The following is a 25173-nucleotide window of genomic DNA, read 5'->3' on the forward strand; positions in this document are numbered from 1 at the left end:
ATGGATCTTGGCTGAAAGCAGAGAATATCAGAAAGATGTTTACCTGTGCTTTATTGACTACGCAAAGGCTTTTGATTGTGTGGATCATGACCAGCTATGGACAACATTTCAAAGTATGAGTATTCCAGAACACAATAAATACTTAAAAAAAACAAAAATGTAATGTAGAAATCCTGCCCAGTTGTCAGTCAGCCATTGACCTGGATTTTGAACTTGCCAGCTCCACCTTCATGTGAAGCAGTTCCAGAAAGTCAGTCGGCTGCTCTTTCTCCCTCTCTGTATCCATACCTGTATCAATCTGGGCCATATTTATACCTGTAATTGGCTATTTCTCTGGAGAACCCCGAGTAACACAATGATATGTACTTCTTAGACATTTCTTCTTGAATCTCGTTTGATGCAAGGGGCCTGGATGAAGGTCCCTGTCCACCAGCCAGTGGGAATAACAAGGCTGAGGCATGCAGGAGACCTGGAGGAAGAACCTCTTACTCAGAACTCCAGAGTCTCTAGGTGGAAGATGTGCCAAGTCAACAAGCCAAGAAGCAGGGAGAACAGTGAATCTGCAAAACAGGCCAACAAGGCAGTAAGGGCTGAAAGAACAAGTGGCACCCAGGCAGCCCTGGGACCAAGAACAAACGTGGGGAGGGCAGAGTGTGCTGGACCTTCGTGTAGACGTTCTCCTGGGTGTGAGTCTTATGTGTGGCTGGTTATGTGAGCAGTGCTCAGAAATACCATCATTTTTACATGACTTTCAGGGACCAAACTTAACTTGTCTGTGAGAGAACAACAATGTCTAGAGATTGAGTTAAGCCACTGAAAACACATCAATAACGTGAAAAACGTTTTCATTTCCGAACCAAGGATTTTCACTTAAAATTATATCCCAAAGAAATGCTTTCCATCAGACTCGTGTGGTTTAACAGATTATTGATCCAAAGTGAAGATAAATGGTGAAAAATGTGGATGGATGATATGTGTCCCCCAAAACAGACAGTGGTTAAAGAAATCTAATGGTGCTTTTAAGTGTCACCAAGTCGGTTCTGACTCGTAGTGACCCTGTATAGGGTTTCTGGGGAGCGGCTGGTGGGTTTGAACCACCAACTTCAAGGTGAGCAGTCCAGTGATGATCCTACAGCCCCACACCAGGACTCTGTCTCCATCGAGTTGTTGTTGTTGTTGTTAAGTGCCGTCGAGTCAGTTCCGACCCTGTTTAGGGTTTCCGAGGATCAGCTGGTGAGCTTGAACCATCCATCGAGTAGTACTCCCTTCAGTTAACTCCCCCATGGCTGCTGAGATTATTGGCATGAAGACATGACCATGATATAATTTTAATAAGAAGTTATGATTTTTTAAAACTAATACAGTGTTAACCCAGGGCTACAAATATGAATTTTAACATATATTTACATGAAGCTGGAAAGTACCATAGGCGGCACATCTCAGCAATGGGTGCTAAGAGGACAGGGGATTTCAGGGAAAACAGATTTAACCGCTGTGGGTGGTGTCAGCTGACATTTGGCTCGTTGTGAAATCTCCCGGCCATTTTGTGTTTGATAACAGTTTGATAGGCTTGTGCCCGATGTGCCTTGTCTCTGGTTTGTTTCCTTATTCTTTATCTGTCACTGTATTGTTTTCATCACCACACCAAGAGTATTATGAGGATACACACTCTCAGTCACACTCACAATCTGGAGTGAAGACACACATGCCAACTTTCATGTCTTGGTGATTTATGTCATCTATCGTGTGACTTCTTTCCTATTATTTCCAGCTGAAACAATTTGGTCCACCTGCCAGTGCTGAATGTGCCAATTGTTGGCACAGATTCACCTAATCAGTGTGGAAGTTGACCTTTGAATTGGTCCTTATAGGATGCATTGTGCTGCAGTACCAAAACATTCACACACACGACAGTGTTGTGTCTCTCCTACACAAAGTCAGCTATGGATCAATGTCTTTGGTCTGAAATTGATCAAACATGTAATCAAGATGGGTGTTTCCAGGGCAGCTCACCTTCCAGCCACGCCTCTCGTTGCCACCTCCATATTAGTATGTGCTTCCATGGTTGCCATGGTGATACGAGAGGCTCTGGAGAATTTCACACTGGATCTTAAATGCTTCTACATGGCATTGGCCAGAGCAGGTGATGTGATCTGACTTCAGATATCTAGGAAAGGAAGAACCGGAGACTCTGGTGAGCTGCTGTAGTATAGACCATGCCTACAGAGCCAGAGAAGGGATAAGCCTCTTGTCATTTGTGAGCTTTGTGGACTGCCCACTGTGGCAAGATGTGTTGTGCATCCGTGATGCTCTTTGGGGACAAATGTGCATACCACAGGCCAGTGGCTTCACCAGTGCTTATGTCAGCTAGTGTGGTACCCTGCCACTCGTCTGTCAGAGGGTCATGCTGTCAGTTTGTCGTACTGTTGTGACTTGTGTGTTGCTGTGATGCTGGAAGCAATGCCACTGGTATTTTAAAAACCAGAAGAGTCACCCATAGTGGACAGGTTTCAGCAGGACTTCCAGACAAAGGCACACGTGGAAGAAAGAGAGGTAGACCTCTTTTGAATGGTTAGTCACTGAAAGCTTTATGAAAAGCAGTGAAACATTGCCTGATATAAGGTACAGTGCTGGAAGATGAGCCCTTCAGGTTGGAAGGAACTCAAATTTGACTGGGGAAGAGCTGCCTCCTCAAAGTAGAGTTGAATTTAATGACGTGAATGGAGCAAAGCTTTCTAGATCTTCATCTGCTGATAGGGCACAACTCAAAATAAGAAGGAAACAAGTGCAAGCATCCATTTATAATTGGAACATGGACTATATAAAGTATGAATCAAGGAAAATTAGAAGTTGTTCAAAAATGAATAGAACACATAAAGATTGATATCTTAGGCAGTAGTGAGCTGAAATGGACTTTTATTGGCAATCATATGGTTTACTATGCCAGGAACAAAAAAATTCAAGAAGAATGGCGTAACATTAATTACCAAAAGAACATTTCAAGATCTATCTTGAAGTACAATGCTACCTGTAATAGGTTAATATCCATACACCTAAAAAGAAGACCAGCTAATACCATATTATTTAAATTTATATACTAACCACTGAAGCCAGTGATGATGAAATTGAAGAATTCTATCAACGTCTTCAGTCTGAAATTGATCAAACATGTAATCCAGATGTATTGATAGCTATTGGTAGTTGGAATGCAAAAGTTGGAAACAGAGGAAGAGGTCAGAAATTGGGAAATGTGGCCCTGGTGATAGAAATGATGCATGATAGAATTCTGCAAGATCAATGACTTACTCATTGCAAATATCTTTCTTCAGCTGGCGACTATACACACAGATCTCACCAGATGGAATACCCAGAAATCAAACTGAGTGAATCTGTGGGAAGAGTCAGTGGGGAGGTTCAATATCACCAGCCAAAACAAGACCTGATCAACTATGGAACAGACCATGAATTGTCTATGTGCAGGTCCAGGCTAAAGCTGAAGAAAATGGAAATAATTTCACAATAGCCAAAATATGACCTTGAGAATATCCCACCTGAATTTAGAGACCACCTCAAGAGCATATTTGATGCATTCGACACTAATGACTGAAGACCACAAGAGTTATGCGATGACATCCAGAACATTATACTTGAAGGAAGCAAAATATTAAAAAGACGGGAATGCAAGAAAAGACCAAAATGATATCAGAAGAAACCGTGAAACTTGTTCTTGAATGTTCGAGAAGCAAAAGCAGCTGGAAGGAAGGAAGAAGTAAAAGGGCTGAACAGAACATTTCAAAGGGCAACTGGAGAATGCAGAGTAAATTATTATAATGAATTGTACAAAGACTTGGAATTAGAAAACCAAAAGGGGAGAATATGCTCAGCATTTCTTAAACTGAAAGAACTGAAGAAAAAAACTAAGCCTCAGGTTTCAATATTGAAGGATTCTATGGGCAAAATATTGAATGATGCAGCAAGTATCAAAATAAGATGGAAGGAATACACAGAGTCACTGTACCAAAAAGAATTGGTCAATGTTTAGTCATTTCCAGGAGTAGTATGTGACCAAGAACCAGTGGTATTGAAGGACGAAGTCCAAGCTGCACTGCAGACATTGGTAAAACAAAGTTCAAAAATTGACAGAATCCAAAATGAAATATTTCAACAAACTGATACAGCTCAAGAGGCGCTAACTAATCTATGCCAAGAAATTTGGAAGACAACTAGCTACCTGGACAACCAATTGGAAGAAATCCATATTTGTACCTATTGCAAAGAAAGGTGACCTAACAGAATGTAGACACCATCAAACAATTTCATTAATACCACATACAAGTAATATTGTACTGAAGATAGTTTAAGAAAGATTGCAGCAATATATCAACAGGGAGCTGCCAAAAATTCAAGCAGGATTCAGAAGAGGATGTGGAATGAGAGATATCATTGCTGATGTTAGATGGACCTTGAGTAAAAGCAAATACCAGAAAGATGTTTAGTTGCGCTTTATTGACCAAGCAAAGACATCCCAGTGCGTGGATCAGAACATTACTAGTAACATTGCAAAGAATGGGAGTTCAGAACACTTAGTTGAGTTCATGAGAGACCAAGGCAGTCATTCTAACTGAACAAGGGGCTACTGTGTGGCTGAAAATCAGGAAAGGTGAGTCAGGGTTGTATCCTTTCAACATACTTAGGAAATCTCTATGATGAACAAATCATCTGAGAAGTTAGAGTATATAAAGAAGAAAGCGGCATCAGGATTGGAGAAAGGTTTTTTAACAGCCTGTGATATGCAGATGGCACAACCTTGCTTTACGGAAGTGAGGAGGATGTGAAGTTCTTACTACAGCTTTCAATATGGAATACACCTTAACATAAAGAAAACAAACATTGTCACACCTGGGCCAATAAGCAACATCATGATAAACAGAGAAAAGATTGAAGTTGTCAAGGAGTTCATTTTACTTGGATCCACAATCTCTGCCCATTGAAACAGTACTCAAGAAATCAGGTGACATGTTGCATTGGACAAATCTGCTGCACAAGATCTCTAAACTGTTAAAACAGAAAAGATGTCATTTTGAAGACTACGGTGCACCTGACTCAAGCCACAGTATTTTCAATAGTCTCATATACTTGCGAAAGCTTGACAATGTAGAAGAGCTGATGCCTTTGAATTATGGTGTTGACAAAGGGTGTGAAATATTTCATGGACTGACAGGAGAATGAGTGACCTCTGTTATAAGAAGCAACGCCAGGCTGCTCCTTAGAAGAGAGAATGGCAAGGTTTCATCTCATGGACCTTGAACACGTCATCAGGAGGGACAGTGCCTGGAGAAGGACATCATGCTTGGTAAAGCAGAGGCTCAGTGGAGAAGAGGAAGACACTCAGTGAGACAGATTGACACAAAGGACTCAAACGTAGGAACTATTTTAAGGAAGGCACAGGACCAGGCAGTGTTTCATTCTGTTGTACACAGAGTCACTATGAGACAGAGTCAACTCGACAACACCTAACAACAATAGTAAGACAATGTTGTTTTGTTGTTGTTAAATACCATCTAGTTCATTCCGACCCATAGCAACCCTGGATAGGGTTTCCTAGGAGCAGCTGGTGAGCTTGAACCTCCAACCTTTCAGTTCAACTGGCTTTGCAGCCTGACACATTAACCCACAGCACCACACCAGGACAGCAAGAGAATGTTGTTGTTGTTGTTGTTGTTGTTAGATGCCATCGAGTCAGTACCAACTCATAGTGACCCTGTGTACAACAGAACAAAACATTGTCCAGTCCTGGGCCAACCTCACAATTGTTACCACGCTTGAGCCCATCAATGCTGCCACTTGGCCAATCTGTCTCTGGGGTCTTCCTCTTTTTCTCTGACCCTCCACCTTACCAAACATGATATCCTTCTCCAGCGACTGGTCCCTCCTGACAATATGTCCCAAGTATGAGAGATGAAGTTTGGCCATCCTGGCCTCCAAGGAGCACTCTGGCTGCACTTCTTCCAACACAGATCTGTTGGTTCTTTTGACAGTCCATGACACTTTCAGTATTCTCCTCCAACACCATAACTCAAATGCATGAATTCTTCTATGGTTTTCCTTATTCACTGTCCAGCTTTCGTATGCATATGAGAATAGCATTTTAAACATTGCTTTTGGAAATATAGACAAAATGGGCAAATTCCTGGCACAATGTAAGTGTGTCAGAAAACTTCTTTTCATCTATATTTTGAAAGATATTTTCACTGGGTATCAAATTCTAAGTTGACAGGAGTTTTTTTTGTTTGGGCTTTAGGTTTTATTGTTTTCTTCAGTATTTTAAAGGTTTTGCTTCGCTGTATATTTTCTGACAGGAAATCTACCTTTGTTCATTCATATTTGGTACCTCAATTTGCAGCTGTTTTTAGGAACTTGATTATGATATGCTTTAGTGTAGTTTTCTTCACGTTTTGTTTGTTTCCTATTCTTCTTTGATCTTTTGGCTCATCATAGCTTTCATCAAAGTTGGAAAATTTAATCCACTATTACTTTGAAGATTTTTTTGTCTGTCCTACTCTTTTGTAAAGGAGCTCTGGTAGCATAGTGGTTACGAATCATGATGCTAACCTCAGGGTCAGCAGTTTGAAAGTAAAAGCTGCTCCGCAGGAGAAAGATGAGGCGTTCTGCTCCTGTAAAGATTTACAGCCTTGGGAACCCTGTACAGAATCGCTGTGAGTCGGAACCAACTCCACGGCACATAACCACCACCACCGCCCTTTTATAGCAACATAGGATAAGCACTGTACTGCTGATCTCAAGGTCAGTAGTTCAAACCCACCAGTCGCTCCTTGGAAACCATATACAGAGTCACAATGAACCAGAAACAACTCGGTGAAACTTAACAACAATTATACATTTGGGCCCTGGTGTGGCTCTGTAGGATAAGCACTTTACTGGCAACTGCATGGTCAACAGTTCAAACCCACCACCGCTTTTGGAAACCTCATACAGGATTGCTATGAGTCAGATCCAACCCAACAGTACAACAATCATACATGCAGACCACATGAAGTTATCCCGTGGTCCACTAACACTCTTTCTACTTTTTTTCAGCCTTTTCTTCTCTCTTTTCATTTTGGATGTTTCTATTGCTTTATCTTCAGGTTCACTCATCTTTTTTACAGTTTAACCGGCTCTTAATCCCTCTCCATGTATTTTTTATCTAAAATTTTATTTGAATATTTTTATATCTTTATAGTCAATCATTCTTTTGTGTTCTTAAATATATAATATATTGTTGTTGTTGTTAAGTGCCGACAAGTTGGTTCTGGTCCATAACAACTCTATACAGGGTTCCTGAGGAGCAGTTGGTGAGCTTGAACTGCTGACCTTGCAGTTCAAACGGACTTTGCAGTCCAGCACATTAACCCACAGTGCCACACCAGGACTCCATATAAAATATGTTGTTGTTGTCGTTGTTGTTAAGTGCTGTTGAGTCGGGTCCAACTCATAACAACCCTGTATAGGGTTTCTGAGGAGCAGCTGGTGAGACTGAACCACCGACCTTGTGGTTCAAAGAGACTTTGCAGTCCAGCTATTAACCCACTCTATTAATTTCCAATGTCCTTGTCTGTTCACTGTATCTTTTATATCACTTCTGAATCTGTTTCTATTCGCTGAATTTTCTCTTTTTCTCAAGTCGTCTCTTCCCTCTTCTTTGCATGTTTTGTAACTTTTTACTGGATGCCAGACAATCTATTTCACCTTTATGGGTGTAAATATTTTTATATTCTTTAATATTCTTGAGCTTTGGGAATGCAGTGAACTTATGGAAACACTTGTATCTTTTGAGGCCTTCTTTTAGACTGTGCCCTAGTGTGACACTGGACTGTGACCTGGTATGATGCTGAAAAGCACTGGACTGCTAACCACACAGCCGGCAGTTCAAATCCACCAGTTGCTCCTTGGAAACCCTATACAAGGTTGCTGTGAGTCAAAACTGACAGGACGGCGCTTAATAGCAACAATACCCTTGGTTGAAAGGGGAGGCTCTCTGTCTAAGGAGGCCTAATGGGAACCTCCTGGGAAGATGAGCAAAGGGGGCAAAGAACTCAAAGAAGAGGGAGAAGGGAGGGGAGGGAGAAGGGAGGGGAGGGAGAAGGGAGGGAGGGAGAAGGAAGGGGAGGGAGAAGGGAGGGGAGTGCGTCCCAAGAGCAATTTCAAAAGCCACAAGTGAGCTTCCAACAGAAAATGCAGTGGAAAGCTCATACCTAATAAAGCCCTGGAGTCCTGGTGTGGTGAGAGGGTGGTTCAAACCCACCATCCCCTCCTTGGAAATCCCATACAGGGTCATTATGAGTCAGAACTGACTCGATGGCACTTAACAACAACACCAAGTAAAGTCCTTGCTCCAAAATTCTATCCAGAGTTAACTCACGATTTACAGCAGTCACTGTTCTAAACATTTTAAACTCTTGACTTAGTTCCTTCTCCTACAGCTCATGAAATACGCTATTACCATCATCCCTTTACGGATAAAGAAGCAGGTTAAGCAAATTGCCCCAGATCCCATGGCTAGGAAACAGCAATGATCACATTTAAATCCAGACTCCTTTAACTGCTAGATCATGGTGCTAAAATTATCAGTCTTATCAAGCACAGTTCTCTGGCTTTACACGCACGACTTATTAATAAGAGGAGGCCTAGGTGGAGATATTAAAGGCAAATACAACAAATACTGAAAGAAATAGAAACTGACAACCTGTTTCGAAGGGCAAGGACGCAGAACCCGGTGAACCAGACTTGACACAGTGGACGCTCAAACAATGAACTCGCCATTGAAAATCTTAGTCTATGCTGAGAATTGTTTCTGAAGGCAACTCTGATTATGTTTTCGAGGATTTCTATTTTTAAAAAATACAGTTTTGCATTTGAATGATACTCTGACCTTGGAGGAATTTTTATGCTGGAATCCACTGTACCAATGTTACCTGATCATCTTACACTTTGTAATATAGAATGAATCTTACACCTCGCATAGCCAGATGCCAATAGTAGGACTTCTTTCTAAATATTATTAAATAATTAGCTCATGTGTAAAAAGCCTTTTTTACCTTTTATTGAGTCATTTGTATCTTTTTTTTTTTTTTTTTTAATTCTCCCCACAGTGACTAAAGTAGAATTTGCTCCCTTCTATAGTGTTGAACTCCTTGTGTGGCATGGTAGGGTAATCACTGGATTACTATTCACAAGGTCAGCAGTTCAAATCCACCAGCTGCTCCTCAGAAACCCTACACAGGGTCACCGAGTCAGAACCGACTCATTGGTACTTAACAACAACAATATAGGGTTAGTATGAGTCAGAATGCACTCAAAGCCGTGGGTTTGGTTTGGGCATGTCAACAAAAAACTATTTCTAACAATGTGGAGCATCTCTCCCAGACTTCCCAATTTTATGAGATCAAAATCCAGTGTATCAAGAGAATATTGTTTCTATTTAGAATGTGGATAAATGGCTAACGTCAGAGACGCCATGAAATAAAACGTGAGGTCTGGTGGAGTCTGAAGAACTGTAAACACTTTGGGCATGAAGGGATCCCTATAAGAACGGCCTCATGGATAGCGTTGCTTCAGCATGGACGATAACCCCTCTACAAGGAGGAGAGTTAATACTGTTAGCATCATTTCCGAGAGCACAGACTGCGGGTTTTGATTCTTTTCCTATAAATATTCACATTGTGAGGACTCCCTGGCAATCTCCATCAATATGTTTTATAAATTAAAGTCTACAGGTCTTTAATTCACCACTGCCTGCTTGAGGCTTATTTCTTTTTGGAGAAAAAGGAGCTGGAGAAGTTACTTGAAAATTCACAGGTAGCTCCCTCTTCAAGGTTGTGGCGTGCTCATGTAACAGCTGTAAACCCTCCTAGAAGCCACACAGCTCAGCTCCTCCCTGACAACCTCGCATATTAATTGTCAGAACTGCACGCTAGTTGAGTGAACAATTGTCTTTCTGCTCAAATGCCAGTAACTTGCGGAGCCCCCTCCCACTTGCTCGCAGCCTGGTTCACCATCGCTTTTCAGGATTTTCTCTCGTTCCCCTTCCTCACTCCCCAGAGTGCAGACAACCCTAAAATCACATTAAACCTCCACGTAATAAAACTCTTCCTGTGTTGAGCTGGAGCCTAGCACACCAGCTTCCTGCATTAAAGAAACTCCTTCTCCAGTGCAGCAGTGGGAGCATTGTTCTGGAAGAGAGGTCCAGGTGATGTCTCTGGCTTAGCAGCACCACTCGGCTCGGCTACAATGAAACCACACAGGTGACAAGCACAACTGGATTCCAACAGCCACTCACATTAGAACTTCATGTTGTTCTCATGTACTATGAAAGAGCACTCTTTTGTTATTTCTTTTTCAACCATTTTAATGAGGTAGAAACCATTCTTTGCACACAGGTCACACACACACACAAACTCAGCAGGCTAGACTGAGTGGACTGTCCTCTGGAAATGACCAGGATGTCTGAGACAGGCTTTCTCCATCTCTGTGCTGGACGCTTTGGGTCAGAGAGGTCTTTGCTCTGAGAGCCGGCTGTTGTGTAGAAAACAAAATCCACTGCTTTCATGGTGACTCTGACGCCTAGCGACCCTGGATAGGGTTTCTGAGGCTGTAAACCTTTACATGAGCACACAGCTTCATCGTTCACCTGAGGAGCAGCTGGTGGGTTTGAACTGCTCATCTTGTGGTTAGCAGCCCAACACTGCACCACCAGAGCTCCTCCCTGCTTGCCAGGGCACAATGACTGTCAGCCACAATCTCTGCCCTGTTGTGACAACCAGAATGGTCCTAGGTATTGCCAGTGCCCCCCAGGGGCGAAATTGCCCCCCCCCATGAAGAACCACTGGTCCAATACACTGAGAATACATCCAGTGAGACCTGAGCTAATGTGCTGCCCAGCGCCCGTTGGCTTCCTGCGTCCCTTCAGGATGCCCACCAGCCCACATGCTTCCAGCACAGGAAAGACAGTGTTTTTTCCAAGCCTTTGAGGAAGCCCTGAGTTGAGACACCCCATTCCCAGGAAGCACTAGTTGTGTAAAAGGTGAAGTTCTCAACTACTAACCGAAAGGCAACTCGGAAGACAGTCCTGGTGACTTGCTTCTGGAAGGTCAGTCTTGAAACCCCATGAAGCACAGTTCTACTCCGCGCACATGGGGTTTCCATGAGTGGACTCTGTAACCGCTGGAGTACCGACTTTGAACTTAAATGTCACTGTTCACACTCCCTCCCCACCACACTGACCTTTTTTTTTCATTTTATTTTATTTTCCTTTCCTCTTTCTCCCGGACCCAAACCAGATAATATGCACCTGAGTTTAAACTACAAGCATAAATCTCATCTGTGATTAAAGGAGTTTTATTTAACCAGACCACTGGAATGGGGACCATGCATAGGGATACATGGTTTATATTCAGTTAAGAGCTCATGTTGATTTAGATCAATCACTCTCCCACACAAACCCCTCTCCTGACAAACTTCCTCCTAATGTGTATATTGTAACAGACCTCCTCCTAGCTTTTTAAATGATTTTTCAGTCCAAGACACATGAAAATGATATGCCACCATGAGAGCACATGTTTATGGTGTTCCATGATGGAACACCCAAAAGACATGTGATCATCATGTCCCACCATGAATACATGAAGGGCATGATGTCCTACCATGAGAACATAAAGAAATGTGGTCATAATGCCCTACCATGAGGACATGAAGAGCACCTGGTCATAGTATCCCATCATGAGGACATGAAGAACACGTGGTCATGGTGACCCACCATGAGGACATGAAGGACACGTGGTCATAGTGTCCCATCATGAGGACATGAATAGAGAGTGGAAGTTTCTTCACCATTCTTTATCGCCTGCTAAAAACCTATGAATAAACAAACTTCTCCTCACCTTAGAATATAATTTTACCATTTGCTGCAATTTGCCAAAGGAACGTTTTCCAGATGGCAGTAGATGTTCTTCTGTAAAATACTCACTTATTTATACTAATGAATATTTCTCCCCTGGGTCTTTCCAGCCAGATGAATGACTTGCAGTTCTTCCCAGGTGGACCTGCCTATATATTTTCCCCTACCTTTCTGAAAAGTCCTCTAGGTAATAGCTCAGTCTGGAATAGTGATGACTAATGCTCCCTTTGCCTGGAAGATGAGGGTCTGATGAGTGATAGCATCTGACTCTACTGAGGAGGTACCTCACACTCAGGTCTGTTAAGTAGGAAGGAAGTCCTGCAGGATGCCTTTGAACAGCTAGCTCACCTTTACAACCTGTAATGGAAAATGGAGCTCAGCCCCAGCCAACTGTAACTCTTTGAGGGAGGAAAGGAAGCTACTTCCATAACATCCTGCACCAATCACAAACCCTCTCTGAACCCCACATCTTTGATCCCTAAAAGAACGGGGCGGAGGTAGAGCTGGATAATCTCAGAACTCTTTCATTCTATAACCTGGTCATAAGGAGCTCTGGTAGCATAGTGGATGATGAGCTGGGCTGCTAACTGCAAAGTCAGTAGTTCAAATCCACCAGTCTCTCCATAGGAGAAAGATATGGCTTTCTGCTCCTGTAAAATTTTACATTCTTGGAAACCCTATGCAAGATCACTATGACCCAGAACTGACTCGGTGGCACCACCTATAACCTGATGGGAGCTTGTGAAGGATACAACACAGCGTCAATGTTTCTAGAGCCAATATAGACTCCAAAGGGCCGCCAGAATTCTTAAATATTTAGAGGAGTTTGGTGATAAATTGTAAGTAGCTTGTCTGTTGATGTTTCTTTTCCTCCACTTCCTGCAATCTTTTAGGTATTTATCTATAAAATGTGACCCTAAGAATGAAAATAAATGATAGATGACATAGGTGGATGTAATAAGATTTAAGTTAACATAGAAAACCTAGAATTATATTCATTTGGAAGACTAAAGAGATTTCTTTTAAAAATTGACAGCTCAGATTCAATAATGGCAAATACCCTCATAGCTGCCCCTCCTCAGTAGTTCTCAAAAGTGGAGTGATTTTAGCCATAGGCAGTTATTAGCAACAACTAGAGTCAGTTTTTGAGCTCTGGCATGGTGCTGTTAAGGGAGCTCTGGTAGCGTAGTGGTTACGACTCGGGCTGTGAACCGCAAGGTCAGCAGTTCGAAACTACCAGCTGCTCCGCGGGAGAAAGATGAGGCTTTCTACTCCCGTAAAGATTTACACCCTCGGAAACCCTGTACAGGGTCGCTATGGGTCGGTTCCGACTCTACGGCACATAACAACAATGGTGCTGTTGGATAAGAACTGTGCTGATAACCACAAGGTCTGCAGTTCAAACTCACCAGTTGCTCAGGGTTGCTATGAGTCAGAACTGCCTCAACAGCACACAACAACAACAGAGACATTTGGGGCTGGGAGAGAGGATCGCTACTGGCATCTAGTAGATGGAACTAAGGAATGCTAGTAAGCACACTACAATGCACAGGACAGACCGATGCCAAAGTAAAGAAACCCTCATGTAGACCTATTTTAAATTCTGCTTTGTAAGTGGGTTGTGTCATCAATTCCTAATCCCTCTGCTTTCTGTCCACAACACAGCCTTTGCTTCTTACCAAACACCATTGTTGTTGTTAACTGCCACCGAGTCCATTCCAAGGAGCGGCTGGTAGGTTTGAACTGCCAACCTTGCAGTTAGAAGTCCAGTGCTTATCCTACAGTGTCACGCCAGGACTCCAAATATTAGCAAATGTTATTGTTGGTGTTTCTAGGTGCCGTTTAGTCAGTTCTGGCTCGTAACGACCACACGGACAACAGAATGAAGTATTGCCTAGTCCTCTGCCATGCTCACAATTGTTGTGTGTGAGACTCTTGTTGAAGCCACTATGCCAGTCCTCCTCATTGGGGGTCTGTAGCTTTTTCGCTGACTCTCTGCTTTACCAAGCATGATGCCATTCTCCAGGGACTGGTCCGTCCTCACGTGTCCAAAGTTCATGAGACAAGATCTCAGCATCCTCGCTTCTAAGGAGCATCTGGCTGTCCTTTTCCAGGACAGATGTGTTCCTTCTTCTGCAGTCTGTTTAACCGTCACTCTTTGCCATCACCCTAATTCAAATGCATCATGTCTTCACCAGTCTCCCTTGTTTATCGTCCACCTCTCACATGTGTATGAGTTCGCTGAGAAGACCATGGCTTGTGCCAGACACACCTTAGGCCTCTTTGCTCTTTAACACTTTAAAGAGGTGCTTTTATAGGAGATCTGCCCTATGCACTGCTTCATTTGAGTTCTTGACTGTGGCTCCTATGAGTATTGATTATGGACCCAAGTCAAATGGAGTCTTTGACAACTTCCATCTTTTCTGTTTGTCATGATGTTGTTTATTGGTCCAGTTGTGAGGATTTTTGTTGTCATTACATTGAGGCGCAATCCATACTGAAGACTGTAGTCTTTGATCTTCATCAGTAAGTGCTTCCTCTTCACTTTCAGCAAGTAAAATGATGTCATCTGCATATTGCAGGTTGTTAATGAATCCTCCTCTAATCCTCATGCAACATTCTTCTTAATATAGTCCAGCTCCTTGGATGATTTGTTCAGTATACAGATTGAATAAAATAATTAAAGTTACACCCCTGGCATATAATGTTCCTAATTCTAAACCATTCAGTAACCCCATGTTCTATTTGAACGGCTAGCTCTTGGTCTATGTACAGGTTCCTCATGTCCACAATTAGGTGTTCTGGAATTCGATTATTTATAATTATCCATAAGTTATTATTAAGTTACTATGACCCACACAGCCTAATGCTTTTGTATAGTAAGCAAATACAGATAAACATCACCACAGCCATATTCTCCAACCACCAAGCTTTCTTCATTTCCAACATTCTCATTCCAATCACCAGTATGAATGCATCTGGACTGCCTGTTTGATCAATGTCAGGTTGCAGAAGTTGCTTTAAAATCTTTGTATTCTATCAAGTACTAATTCCAAATTAGCGAGTACAGTTAACAGTATATTTGAAACAAATATTTCTTGGTATAAGTCTACCTATGTATATAAAGTTTTGCCAACACTAACTTGACATGCATGAGGTAGATAGCTCTGACAGAGCTGTCTAAACCACAGGTCCAGTTTCCTTCATGCCTGAGCAAAATTACAGCACAAACCAATATTAATCCCAACCAACCCACTGCCATTGGGCCTATTATGACTCATGGTGACCTCAATGGCATCAGTAGGGGATGACAGGAGGGGTGGACCACTCCAGGTGACAGTCAGAGGGGGTGACACCAAAACAAACATCTCTAAAATTTTTGTACAGGGTTTAATCAGAAATTTATAATTTTTTTATAAAAATCATCCCTGTAGTGTGAACCACAAGGTTGGCAGTTCAAGCGCACCAGTTGCTCCTCAGAAGCCCTATACAGGGTCATTAGGAATTGGAACCAACTCGACAGCACTCAACAACACAAGTTACAACAACAAAACATTGTTCGTAAGCCCAACTTACATCTATCAGTATCCTTAGAAGGCTAAAATTCTCTGCTAATGTAGGTTTAAAACCTTCTAATAGAACTCCTAGTGTGGCATTGTAGAATCAGCACTGGACTGCAAACTACGAGGTCAGCAGTTCAAACCCACCAGCTGCTCCTTAGAACCCCTACACAGGGTCACTTATGAGTCAGAACTGACTCGATGGTATTTAATAACAACAATGATGTCCTGGTGTAGAAGTGTAAGATAAAGCACTGGACCACAAGGTCAGCGGTTCAAATCAACCAGCTGCTCCTCGGAAACTCTATGTGGGTTTGCTCTTAGCTGGAACCAGAACAACAGCAGTTGATAACAACTATGTTCTGTGGTCAGCACTGTCGCTGCTACCCAATTGTGTGATGATTTGAATCATGTGGTTTAGTCTGGTACAGGAGGGTTCCATGGCATGGGTGAGGACTGTGAGTGTCTACACTGGGTAACAACAATCCTACTGACCCCTGGCAGCCCCTGTCTAACACAGTAGAGCTGCTTCCCAGGGTTTCCTTGGCTTTGTTCTTCACAGAAGTAGATCACTAGGCCTTTCCTCAGGCTGCCGCTGAGTGAACTTAAACCGCCAGCCGTTAGGTCAGCAGACAATCGCCGACCACTTGTGCCACTGAATACAAAGCCAGTTGTGCTGACGGACGCTCTAACCGGTATGTGGAGTCCTGCTATGGCGCTGCGGGATCAGCGCTGGACTGCAAACCTCAAGGTCTGTGGTTCAAATTCACCAGCTGCCCCTCGGAAACCCGGTACAGGGTCACTATGAGGATGAGTCAGAGCCAACAGCACTCAACAACAGTAACAACCTTTAGCTAGTAAAGAACCATGATTCACTTTATGTTCCCATCTGCAGTTCTCAAACATGTATCTTAGTGATAGATTATAATTCCCGGTGTCTTCTCCAACCAGATATTCTTCCTTTTATCTGCTTGGGACTGGTACCCCACAGACTAGGAATGTCGGTTCTTCCCACTTGAGACACACTAGTAAACCTGAGACAAATACATAAATTCCGACGGCCCCTTCAGAGCCTCTCATAGACCAGGACTTTTCCTGTGCTATACAGAGTCTTTATTTCTTCAAAGGTAAAGCTGTACGCCCAGAATCAAGCGGGGTTAGCACCATTACACACTTCACCTGAATCACCTCATCAATAAAAGGATCACCTGGCTAATGGCATCGATTAGAATGGGGCTAAAATAGAAAGGAAGCAAGTGCCTTATCCAAGTATTTTAATTTATGTTACACATAATACAAGTCCCAATTAGTTGACAGACAACTGTTATTTATTTAAAAAATAAAATTCAACAAGCTTTAAAAGATTTATTCTCATTTTGTTTTTCTTGTGACTTTCATTGCCAAAATAAATTCCTTCTCCTACAAAGGGGTGGAATGATATCATCCAGCCAGTAGCTGGATTTGATTCTAGCATGCCTCAGTAAAATGTGGCTTCATAGATACAAATGTGCAACCAGTTACCTAAAAATATAACAGTTGACTATTTTGCTTGCATAGTTCTCCAGTCTCCCATTTAATTTTCTCTACAATAATAAAGAAAAAAATTGTAATTCATTACTAATGTCATAATTCATTATTGGCATCAATTTTAAGGAGCTCTGATGGCCCAGTGCTTAAGCATTCAGCTGCTAAGCAAAACTTCAGCTGTTCGAACCCACCAGCTACTCCACAGGAGAAGGATGAGGAAGTCTTCTAGCATAGAGGGTCTCAGCCGGCCCTGTCTTGGAGGATCACTAGGAGTTAGAATTGACTCAACAGAAGTTGGGTTTGGTGGCATGATTTTATTAGCTTGGCTTCTAACCAAAAGGTTGGCAATTTGAGCCTACCAACAGCTCGGTGGGTGAGAGACTTGGTGATCTGCTGTCGTCAAGATTACAGCTTAGTGGGTAGCAGCTGGGACCTTCAAGGCTCCTGCGAGGCCACCAAAGGTGCAACTAATTAGTCTCTCATCTGGAGAAAGGAAGCATGGGGAAAGCTAAGGACACCTGGGAAGCATTCGTGACAAAGATGAAAGACTGGAGCCTCAGCCTCCACAGCACTGAGACCAGAAGTAGGTGGTACCCACTACCAACCACTCTGAGAAGGATCCCATTAGAAGGCCCTGGGGGTGGTAGCAGAAAAATGTGGAACCAAATTCCAACCCATACAAAAGACCAGGCTTAACCCTGATTCTCAGCAGGTGGGACTGTAAAACGGTGCCACCATTGTGGAAAACAGTGTTTCACTTCCTTAAAAAATTGCAAGTAGAAATACCATGGGACCCAGCAATCCCTCTACTTGGTATATATCCCAGAGAAATAAAAGCTATAATAATAACTATATACACATGTATGTTCATTGTCGTGCTAGTCACAGTAACAAAAATATGGGGGGAAATGCTTTTCAATAGAATGGATAAACTGTGGGACATACACACGGTGTTATGCTGGTGGTGGTGGTTCTGTGTCACCAAATCAGTTCGGACTCATAAAAACCCTGTATAGCATTTCCTAGGCTGTAAAGCTTTACAGGAACAAAAAGTCTCCTCTTTCTCCAGCGGAGCAACTGGTAGCTTCAAACTGCTGACCTTGTGGCTAGCAACCCAGCTTAAACTCCACTATGCTACCAGGGATCCTTCAGTGGAATAAATACTACACATTATACTAAGTGACATTGTTGTTGTTAAGTGCCGTCGAGTCAGTTCCAACCCATAGCGACCCTGTACAGGGTTTCCAAGGGTGTAAATCTTTACGGGAATAGAAACCTCATCTTTCTCCCGCGGAGCGGCTGGTAGTTTCGAACCGCTGACCTCAAGGTTCACAGCCTGATTCGTAACCACTACACTACCAGAGCTAAAGGACAAATATTGTATGAGGCACTATTATTAAACCATCGAGAAAAGTTTTCACACTAAGAGAAACATTTTTAATGGTTACCAGTGGTGAAAGGGGAAGAGAAGGGAAAATACTGTCTAGAAGCTAGCTGCTAGGTGCTCTTGCATTGGTTCTGACCCATAGTGACCCTATGAACAACAGATCGAAATACTGTTTGGTCCTGCACCATCCTCACAATCGGTGTTGCACTTGAACCCATTGCTGCTGCTGCCACTGTGCCAATCCTTCTCATTGGGGGTCTTCCTCTTTTTCACTTTACCCAGCATAATGTCCTTCTCCAGGGACTGGTCCCACCTGATAATCTGTCCAGTGTATGAGAAATGCAAGCTCATCATCCGGGCTTCTAAGGACCATTCTGGCTGTTCTTCTTCGAACACATCTTCGTTTGTTCTTCTGGCAGTCCATATTACTTCCAATATTCTTCTCCAACACCAGAATTCTAACGCCTCAATTCTTCTAGGATCTTCCTTATTCACTGTGTAACTGTCCCCTGAATATGAGACTATTGAAAATACCATGGCTTGGGCCAGGCACACTTAGTCCTTAAATTGATATCTTTCCTCTTTAACACTTTTAAGAGGTCTTGTGCAGCAGATTTGCCAATGCAGTATGTCATTTGTTTTTTGACTGCTGCTTCCATGAGTGTTGATTGTGGATCCAGACAAAATGAAACCTTTGACAACTTTGATCTTTTCTCCACTTATTATGATGTTATTTATTGCTCCAGTGGTGAGGATTTTTGTTTTCTTTACTTTGAGGTGCAATCTATACCAAAAGTTGTAGTCTTTGATCTTTCTCAGTAAGCATTTTAAGTCCTCTTCACTTCCAGAACACAAGGCTGTATCATCTGCATATCGCAGGTTGTGAATGAGTCTTCCTCCAGTGCTGATGCCATGTTCTTCATAGAATCCAACTTCTCAGAGTATTTGCTCAGCATACAGACTTAATAAATATGGAGAAAAGACACAACCCTGATACACACCTTTCCTGATTCTAAACCTGTCAGTGCCCCCTTGTTCTGTTCAAAAGACTGCCTCTTGGTCTAAGGTTCCTCATGAGCACAACTAAGTGTTCTGAATACCCATTATTCACAGTGTTATCCTTAGCTTGCCATGGTACACACAGGCAAATGCTAAAGGGTAGACACTTGGTTGAGGGGAAAGACAATATTTAATAAGAGGGAGGTTGGTGGAAGAATGATGAAGTCAAGGAAAAGTGCAAGAGTTAAAGGGAATAGAGGTAAATATTGTTATATAGAGAACTCTGAAATAATAATGATTTATGAGATGATCCTGAATCTATGTAGGTTTGACAGAGGGCATTTGTACAACAGTACGGACCTTTGCTGCAAATATATCAATGAATGTGGTGGAACATACAGAAGACAAACATATGAAATTTTCTCAGATATAAATAAATGCCTTGAAGGAAGGATTCAATGATCCTGCAGGCTCAAGACCATGGTCTCAGGGGACACCAAGGTCAATTGGCATACCATAGTTCACAAAGACAACGCCCTACACCCTGCTGTGGTGAGTAGACACTGCGATCTTATAAGCTCCTGAGCAGCCATCTAAGGTGCAACTATTCATTTCTCCATGTCTAAAGGAAAGAAGAGTGAAGAAAATTTTTAAAAATTAGTCCAGTGAACTAAGGTACCACATAAACACCAGTCTCCACAGCCGTAAGACCAAGGAACTGCATGGCGCCAGGCTACTACTAACAACTTCTCTGAAACCGATCACATTAGAAGGTTCTGGATAGAATTAAAGAAAAATGTGGAACACAATTCAAAACATGAAAACCGGTAGGACCCCTGAGACTATGGCCCTTGGTCATTCTTCAGGTCTGGACATGAGCTCAGCCACTGACCAATTTTCAGCCAAACAATAGACGGTCTATAAGAGAAACAATAGTACTAAGTAAGTAAGTATGCACTCCTTAGAACAATCAGTCATTCCAAGATCAAAAGGGCAGCATTTGCCCAATGACAAAGCTAAGAAGACAGAAAGGATTAGCAAAGAAAGAGAACTAAAAGCAGGAAACACAAGGAGGAAATGGTAAGACCACTGGTACACAGCAGGAGTTGCAATCTATGGTGTGAAACAAAGTGTGCATGGACTGTTGAATAGAAAACTGATCTGTCCTGTAAACGTTCACTCAATTCACAATAAGAAGTTTAAAAAAGAAGAAGAAAAACTAAAGCCTAGGAAATAGCAGTTGTACTCTGTCATGTAGGGATCGTTAGAAGCTGAAATTGACTTGATGTCACCCAATAACAACCTTGATTTTACAAGAAAAAAAATTTACATAGATGAAGAAAAAATGACAAATGCATTGGAAACCTAGATTTCAAACCATGTGGGGTTTTTTCTCACATTTGTTTAAAGATTAAAGAAAAATAGCTTTATTCAGAGTATCAGTGCCTGTAGAAGGGAAAACGAAGAAAGATGTCTTTTTCAGGTGATTAATGGCGGTAACTACGGGTGAATATTTCTCGTGTGTTCATTCCCTTTGTTGCAAATACCCTGGGTTCCTCCTCTCAAGCTGCTTGAAGTTGAGAATTTTAGCTGTCGCTTGTCTATGTTCAATCACAAGTTTCCTAATCTCTTCTAATGTCCATTTTGGCTTCTCACTTTTCTTCTCTCTCTTTTTAATGACCTTTGACTTTTTTTCATGTATGATGTCCTTGATGTCACCTCTCATCTGATCTTCAGTCATTAGTGTTCGTTAGTGTTCGTCTGGTCTTCGGTCATTGAAGTTCAATGTATCAAATCTATTCTTGAGATAATCTCTACATTCAGGTGGGATATACTCAAGGCTGTACTTTGGCTCACTTAGACTTATTTTAATTTTCTTCAACTTGAACTTGCATATGAGCAATTGATGGTTTGCTTCTCAGTCGGCCCCTCTTCTTGCTGACTGATGATATTGAGTTTCTCTGTCATCTCTTACCATAGGTGTAGTCAACTTGATTCCAGTAAATTCCATCTGATGAGGCTCAAATGTCTTGTTGTTGTTGCTGTTAAGTGCCATGGAGTAAACTCCGATTCATAGTGACTCTGTGCACAATAGAATGAAACACTGCCTGGTCCTGCACCAACCTCAGCATCGTTGTGACGCTTGAGCCCATTGCTGCTGCCACTGTGCCAAGCCATCTCATTGGGGGTCTTCCTCTTTTCCCCTGACCCTCCACTCTACCAAGCATGATGTCCTTCTCCTGGGACTGGTCCCTGTTGATAATATGGCTGAAGTATGAGAGACAAAGTCTGCCATCCTGGCCTCTTAGGAGAATTTTGGCTGTACTTTTTCCAACACAGATGTGTTTTTTCTCTGGAAGTCCATGGTACTTTCAATAGTCTCCTTCAACACCATAACTCAAATGCACCAATTCTTCTATCATCTTCTATATTCATTGTCCAACTTTAACAAGCATATGACACTACTGAAAATACCATGGTTAGGGTCAGGCACACCTTAATCCTCAAACTGACACCTTTGCTCCTCACCACTTTAAAGAGGTCTTGTGCAACAGATTTGCCTAATGCAATACGTCGTTTGATTTCTTGACTGCTGCTTCCATCAGTGTTGACAGTAAATCTGAGAAAAATGAAGTCTTTGACAACTTCGGTATTTTCGACATTTAACTAGATGCTATTCATTGGTCCAGTGGTGAGGATTTTTGTTTTCGTTACATTGAGGTGCAATCCATATTGAAGGCTGTGGTCTTTGGTCTTCATCAGTATTTTAAGTCCTTTTCACTTTCAGCAGCAAGGCTGTATCATCTGCATATCACAGATGCCATGTTCCTCGTCATATCACCCAGCTTCTCAGATTATGTGCTCAGCATACAGACTGAATAAGGATGGTAACAGAATACAGACCTGGCACACATCTTTCCTGATTGTAAAGCATTCAGTTCCCTTATTCTGTTTGAACAACTGCCTCTTAGTCTATGTACAGGTTCCTCATGAGCACAGTTAAGTGTTCTGGAAGACTCATACTCTGCAGTGTTGTCCATAGCTTGTCATGATCCACACAATTGAAAGCCTTTGTGTAGTCAATAAAGCACAGGTAAACCTCTTTCTGGATTTCTTTGCTTTCAGCTGAGATCCATCTGACATCAGTATTGATATCCCTCATTCTACATCCTTGTATGGAGCTGGCTTGAACCTCTGGCAGATACCTGTTAGTGTAAGGTTGCAGTCTCTCTCTCTCTCTCTCTCTTTTTTTTTCTTTTTTGCAGTTTTTGATAATCTTTAGCAAAATTTTACTTGCTTGCGATATTAATGATTCTCTCTGATAATTTCCGCATTCTGGTGAGTCACCTTTCTTTGAAATAGGATCAAATATGGATCTCTTCCACTCAGATGGCCAGGTTGCTATCTTTCAAATTTTTGGCATAGATGAATGAATGCCTCCATTGTTGCATCAGTTTGCTGAAAAATTTCAGTTTGTATTCCATCAATTCCCAGAGCCTTGTTCTTTACCAATGCCTTCAGTACACCTTGGACTTCTTCCTTCAGTACCATTGTCTTTTGATCATATGCTACCTCATGAAATGTTCAAACATCGACCATTTGGGGGAGGTACAGTGTCTCTATATGCCTTCTATCTTCTTTTGATGCTTTCTACATCATTCAATATTTTGCCCATAAAATCTTTCGATTTTGCTAGTCAAGCCTTGAATTTTTCTTCATTTCTTTCAGCCTGAAAAATGCTGAGCATATTCTTCCCTTCTAGTTTTCTAATTCCAGGTCTTGGCACATTTCATTATAATATTTAATTTTGTCTTCTTGAGCTGCCCTTTGAAATTTTCTCTTCAGTTCACTTTCCTCATCATTTCTCTTCCATTTGTTTCATCATGACTATGCTGGAGAACAAATTTCAGAGTCTCTTCTGACATCCACTTTAGCGTTTTCCTTCTTTCTTTTCTTCTTAATGACCTTTTGCTTTCTTCCTGTATGATAGTCATGCCATCCCACAACTCTTCTGGTTTTGGTCATTAGTATCTAATGCATCAAATCTGTTCTTTCGATTGCCTCTAAATTCACATGGGATGTGTTCAAGGTCATATTTTGGCTCTCGTGGACTTGTTTTAATTTTCTTCAGCTTCAGCCTAAACTTGCATATGATGAATTGACGATCTGTCCCACAGTCTGCTTTGGGCTTCTTTGGGCTGATGATATGGAACTTTTCCACCATCTGTATTTTCAGTGACTAAGTCATTGGTCTTGAGAATTCTGTCATATTGTTTCTATCACCAATGCCACATTTTCCAAGTACTGGTTCTTCTTTGTTTGTAACTTTGTATTCCAAATTATCAGTGCATCTTGATTGTATGTTTAATCAATTTCCTATTGCAGAAATTGGTAAAAAAAAAAAAAAAAAACCTCTTTGGTACTAATAGTTAATGCATAAATGTTCATAATTGTTGTATTAACTGGTGTTATGTATGAATAGTATGATGTATGAATAGTAGCCTATACTGAGCACATTGTGTTTCAGGATAGATATTGAAATGTTCTTTTTGACAATGATTGGGATACCTTTCATTCTTCTTCAGTTTGTCATTCCCAGCATTGTTGACCATCTGATTATCTGATTCAATATGACCAATTCCAGTCCATTTCAACTAATGGCTGAAGATATCTATATATATCCCGTTTCATTTTTGATGGCTTTTAGTGTTCCTAGATTCCTATTTTCCAAACTCCTATTATTAATTCCTCTTACTAATCTGTGTTGGAAGAAATACAATCAGAATGCTCCTTAGAGGCCAGGATGACTAGACTCTGTCTCTCATCCTTCAACCATATTATCAGGAGGGACTAGTCCCTGAAGAAGGACAGCATGGAAGGTCAGCGGAAAAGAAGAAGACCCCCAATGAGATGGATTGGCACAGTGGCAGCAGCAGTGGGCTCAAGCATAGCAGCAATTGTGAAGATGATACAGGACTGGGCAGTGTTTCCTTCTGTTGTGCATTAGGGTCACTATGAGTTAGAAACAACTCAATGGCACCTAACAACAACAACATGATTGATGGAGTTATGCCTAATCAGCAAATGAAAGTCCCAAAATCTTTACTCTATTCATGTCATTGATGTCAACTACTTTGAGGAGGCAGCTCTCTCCCAATTGCATTTTGAATGCCTTCCAACCTTCTGCACTATATCAGGCAGCGCCTCACTGTCATAGGTTTTCAGTGGCTCACCTTTCAGAAGTGATACGCCTCCCCTTCTTCCCAGTCTGCTTTAGTCTGGAAGTTCTGCTGACAACTGTCCACAATGGATAACAGTGCTGATATTTGAAATGCCGGTGACGAAGTTTCCAGTATCACAGCAACACACAAACCACCACAGTACAACAACATGACCGATGCGTGCTGGATAGGTAGATAGATTTAATGCAGTCCTCTTGACACTGAAGCACCCAACACAATGGGGTATGTATGTCCCGTTTCATATCAGTAAACACAATGGGGTATGTGTGTCCCATTTCGTATCAGTGAACACAATGGGGTTTGTATGTCCCGTTTCATATCAGTGGACACAATGGGGTATGTATGTCCCGTTTAATATCAGTGAACACAATGGGGTATGTATGTCCCGTTTCACATCGGTGAACACAATGGGGTATGTATGTCCCGTTTTATATCAGTGGACACAATGGGGTATGTATGTCCCATTTCATATCAGTGAACACAATGGGGTATGTGTGTCCC

General features: G+C 41.9%; 1 protein-coding gene across 1 annotated transcript in view; it reads left to right on the plus strand.

Moving 5' to 3' along the window:
- The window catches only part of CNTNAP2 (contactin associated protein-like 2), a 1478157-nt gene that overhangs the window by 1264035 nt on the left and 188949 nt on the right, over positions 1 to 25173 (plus strand). The window lies entirely within an intron of this gene.

This window comes from Chrysochloris asiatica, unplaced genomic scaffold (genome assembly GCF_000296735.1).
Source record: "Chrysochloris asiatica unplaced genomic scaffold, ChrAsi1.0 scaffold00041, whole genome shotgun sequence".
Lineage (NCBI taxonomy): Eukaryota > Metazoa > Chordata > Mammalia > Afrosoricida > Chrysochloridae > Chrysochloris > Chrysochloris asiatica.